Here is a 5,545-nt window from a genome sequence, read left to right as displayed (position 1 = left end):
TCTCCTTGAACCTCTGGAAGTTCTCTGTCAATGTACGCTTGCAACCATTTCTGTATTACCTTTACTAAAACGTTACTCAGATGGGGTATCAAAGATATTGTCCTATGATTTCTGCATTCCATTGGGTCACCTCTCTTTGGAATAGGCACAAATACGGATCTCTTCCAATTAGTTGGTCAGATAGTTGTCTTTCAAATTCCTTGGCATAGATGAGTGAGAGTCTCCAGTGCCTCCTCACTTTCTTCAAAGATTTCAATTTATATTCCATTAATTCCTGGTGCCTTGTTCTTTGCCAATGCCTTCAATGCACCTTGGACTTCTTCCTTCAGTGTCATTAGCTCTTGATCATATGCTTCCTCTTGAAATGGTTGAACATGAACCATTTCCTTTTGGTACAGTGACATTGTGTATTCCTTCCATCTTCTTTTGATGCTTTTTACATCGTTCAATAATTTGCCCAGAGAGTCCTTCAATAATGAAAGTCAGGGCTTGAATTTGTTCTTCAGTTCACCCAGCTTGAGAAATGCTAACCATGTTCTTCTCTTCTGATTTTCTGATTCCAGATCTTTGCACATTTCATTGTAATGTTTGACTTTTTCTTTTTGAGCTGACCTTTGAAATTTTCTGTTCAGTTCTTGTACCTCCTCATTTCTTCCATTTGCTTTAACATCTATATATAGGCTGGAGAGCAAATTTCAGTGTCTCTTCTGACATCTATCTTGACCTTTTCCTTCTGTCTTGACTTTTAAATGATTTTGGCTTTCTTCATGTATGATGTTCTTGATGTCATCCCACAACTCTTCTGGTCTTTGGTCTTTAGTGTTTAGTGTATCCAATCTGTTCTTCAGATGATCTCTAAATTCAGTTGGGATATATCCAAAGTCGTATTGTGGCTCTTGTGGACTTGTTTTTATTTTCTTCAGCTTCAGTCTGTATTTGCATATGAGCAATTGATGGTCTGCTCCACAATCTGCCCTGGTCTTTTTTTGGCTGATGATATGGAGCTTTTCCACTGTCTCTTTTCACAGATGTAGTCAATTTGATCTGTGTATTCCATCTGGTGAGGTCCATGTGTATAGTCGTCTCTTATGCTAAGAAGGTATTAGAAATGAGCAAATCGTTGATTTCTCCGAATTATATTATGCAATCTCCAGCATCATTTCTATCAGTAAGGCCATATTTTCCAACTACTGATCCTTCCTCTTTGTTTCCAACCTCTGCATCCCAATCACCAGTAATGATCAATATATCTTGATTGCATGTTTGATCAATTTCAGATTGAAAAAGTTGGTATAATTCTTCTGTTTCATCCTCATTGGCTTTAGTGGTTGGTGCATACATTTGAATAATAGTGGAATTAACTAGTTTTCCTTATAGGCTATTATCCTATCACAGACAGCGTTGTACCTCATGACTGATCTGGATATGTTCTTTTTGACAATGAATGCAACATCATTCCTCTTTAATTTGTCATTCCCAGCATAGTTAACCATGTGGTTGTCAGATTCAAAATGGCCAATACCAGTCCATTTTATCTCACTAATGCCTAAGATATCGATATTTATGTGTTCCATTTCATTGTTAACAATTTCCAGTTTTCCTAGAATCATACTTTGCACTATCCCTGTTCTGATTATTAATGGATGGTTATAGCTGTTTCTCTTCATTTTGAGTTGATTCTTTTCATCAGCAAATGAAGTTCCTGCAGGCTTTACTCCCATGGGCTTTACTCCATTTGCGTCATCACAGTCAACTCTACTTTGAGGAGACAGCTCTTCCCCAGTCGCATTTTGAGTGCCTTCCCATCTGAGGGGCTCATTTTCCAGCACTATATCTGACAGTGTTTCTCTGCTAGTCATAAGGTTTTCAGTGACTAAATATTCAGAAGTAGTTTGTCTCTCCTTCTTTCTAGGCACTTGTCTGTCAGTTTGTTGTTCTGTGGTGGCTTTTGAGCTGCTGTGATTCTGGAAGCTATGCCACAGGTATTTTAAATACCAGCAGGGTCACCCATGGTGCACAGGTTTCAGATGAGCTTCAAGATGAAGACAGACTAGGAAGAAGGAGATATGAACTACTTCTGAATATTTAGTCACTGAAAACTTCATCGCTCATGCTTCGTAAGTATTATCATGAAACATTATGTTCGGTAAAGTGGAGGGTTGGAGAAAAAGAGGAAGACCTCCAATGATTGGCACAGTGGCAGCAGGAATGGGCTCAAATGCAGCAATGATTGTGAGTCTGGCACAGGACTGGGCTTGTTTCATTGTGCATTGGTCTTTATGAATTGGTACCAACTTGATGCCACCTAATAACAACAACAAAATATGCACATGTATATACGTATACAGGTTTATATATGCACGTGTGTAATGAGGATCCTGAAGACCATCCCCAGGATTAATGGTTCACTAGGAGGATTCAGGACTCAGCATTTAACGGTAATCAGATAAGATTTATTGCTGCAAAAAGCTGCAAAGTAAAATCAGCAAATGGAAAAGGTGCATGAGGTGAAATACAGGGGAAATTGTGTGCAAACTTCAAAACATCCTTTCACAGTGGAATAATATGGGATGGACATTATCCTCCAGTAGTGACTTTACAACATGATGAAATGTCTACTAGAGACTTGGTACCCTGAGTTATTTTTGAAAGTTGATCATGTAGGTGATCTTTGCCTTGTAAGCATCAAGATTCTGAACTCTAAGAAGGAAAACTGACACTTAGTTTGTTTGCACAAAGAGTGTGGACTCAGTAAGCCATTCTAATCAGAGCATGGTGGGAATTCTCCCAAAATTCAAAATTTAGTCTTACTATGTTATAGATTTTTTCCATATATATACATGAGGGTAAGTCCAAAAGTATTGCTATAAAATTATAGAAACACTCATTTTAAAAATATATCAAAATCTGAAGCTATTGTTTCTCAACGTATCTTCTATACACTTCTGAAGGTGGTGTTTTCATCTGGTAGCGTAGTGGTTACGAATCGGGCTGCGAACTGCAAGGTTAGAAGTTTGAAACTACCAGCTGTTCCACGGGAGAAAGATGAAGCTTTCTGCTCCCGTAAAGACTTACGGCCTCTGAAACCCTGTACAGGGTCGCTATGAGTTGGAACCGACTCCACGACACATAACAACAACAACAACCCTTTCCCAAAGAATTCGGTACTTAACACCACACCAAAATGGCATTTGTTGTTGTTATTAAGTGCCATCAAGTCAGTTTCTGAGGAGTGACTGGTGGGTTTGAACCACCAGCCTTCCAGTGCAAACTGACTTTGAGGTCCAGTGCTTATCCTACAGCTCCACATCAGAACAGAATTTTCATGATTTAAAAATACATTTATAATTATATGATAATATTATTATGCCAGACCGGATTTGTGACATGGCAATAGTGACTCAAAGGCACTTAACAACAATATTAAAATATAGCAAGATTTTCTATGGTAAAATTATGAACAGAAACCTTATAACCATACCCTGTGATGATAAATACACTTGGAGTTGATTTAAGAACCAAATTTTACTTTTCTCATAAGTATTAATTAAAATTTTTTACCATGAATCAATACTTCTGATATAGAATAAGAGAAAAAGAAAGGATTAATAAATAATTTGGGGGGGGGATGAAAGATGTTTTATTTAAGTTAGAAATTAAGAGGAGAAAAATATTAAATAGAAATCAAATGCTGATCAGTAGTCAAGGAAGGTAAAGACTGGAAAGTATCCACTGGCAATTGAGGTCTAGGAATTTGGTTGTTTTTTGATTTTAATAAAAGATCTAAGCATGTTTAAGCATTTGTGTGAGGCTATCAAGGAGCTCTGGTAGCGTAGTGGTTACGAATCGGGCTGCGAACCTTAAGGTCAGCGGTTCGAAACTACCAGCCGCTCCGCGGGAGAAAGATGAGGCTTTCTACTCCCGTAAAGATTTACACCCTCGGAAACCCTGTACAGGGTCGCTATGGGTCGGAACCGACTCGACGGCACTTAACAACAACAACAAATCAAGAATGTAAAACTAGAGTAAAAAAGAAAATTATTGAGTAGTTTGTAAAATAATGTGGTGACATACTTCAAAATAAAATATATTTTTTCAATGCCTAGAAGGTGCATATTGCTTAATGACAAAACCCAATCTGAGAAAGCTATGAGAGTGAGTTAAAAATTATTCACACATTTTTTTTTAAAGAAACTTTTACCTTCCTTTGAGTACTGGTCCAAATTTTGTTTGCAGATGTCCAGACACTTCTGTTTATGCTCTTCTGTCAGTTCTTTCAGTACCCATCTTCCACAAACTTTTCAAAACCCAAGTCTATCATGAATTATTGCATAGGCAGAGCTTTGGCTTACTTACACATTATTTGCCACATATTTCATGGTCCCTAGTCTATTCAATAGAATCATTTCATGCACACGCTCAATGTTGTCATCAGCTGTGGACATGGAAAGGCATTTTAATATAACCTGAATGAGGATAATTTTTGACTCATACTCGTACATATGTATGATTCCAAGGTTATGAATTTCAAGAAAAGACAAGACTACAGAGAAAATAAAAAGATCAGTAAGTACCATCGGGTTCAGAACAAGGAAGGATGTATGAATAGGTAAAAGACCAGACGTTTCTAGGCAATGAAACTATTCTGCATGATTCTGTACTGGTGGACTTGTGGCATTACGCATCTGTCAAGCCCATAGGACTGTACAACAAGAAGAGTGAACCCTAATTTAGTCATAGACTTAGGTTAACAATAATTTATCAATATTGGCTCATTGATTGTAACATGTATCACATAAGAGCAAGATGTTAATAATAAAAGAAACAGTGTGTTGGTTGGGGAGAGCATATAGGTACTTACTATGCAATTTCTCGGTAAACTTAAAAAAGTAACAGTAAAAAAATATATTTTTTTAAACAATAGACCCAGATAAAAATGCAGCCGAAAAGGACTTCAAAAAACTGTAAACAAACGGTCAAGACAATAGATGATAGTATGAAGAATTTCAAAAATCAAATAATACCTATAAAAATCAATTGAGTGAAAAACACAGATAACTGATTTAAAAACAAACAAACAAGCAGATGGGTTTAATGGAGGATTAGGCATAGCAGAAGGGAGTAGTAGCAAACTGGAAGACAGGACAGAGAGTAGAGAATGTCCAGATTAAAAACTAGAGGAAAAAATGATGGGTGGATGGGACACTCCAAAAATACCAGCCAGGATAAAAAGGAAGAAAGAAAAAAAGCACACAAAGAAAGATCACATTTAAACAAGAAAATTAGGGGAAAAAATTAAAATGCCATTTAGGAGTACTGTTGTGGTGATATCAGTTAAGCACTGAACTGCTAACCAAGGTTGGTGGTTCAAACCTATCAGCCTGTCCTCAGAAACCTTATGCAAGGTCATTATGAGTCAGAAATGACTCAACAGCTTTAACAACAACACTGTCATTTGCATGCTTTTAAAAAATATTTTACCATATTCTTTTAGCCTCAATTTTGTCCTTATTTTCTTCAACTTTTAGCATCATTTCATAGTTTG

Source organism: Chrysochloris asiatica, unplaced genomic scaffold, assembly GCF_000296735.1.
Source record: "Chrysochloris asiatica unplaced genomic scaffold, ChrAsi1.0 scaffold00019, whole genome shotgun sequence".
Taxonomy (NCBI): Eukaryota; Metazoa; Chordata; class Mammalia; order Afrosoricida; family Chrysochloridae; genus Chrysochloris; species Chrysochloris asiatica.
This window is presented reverse-complemented; position numbering follows the sequence as displayed.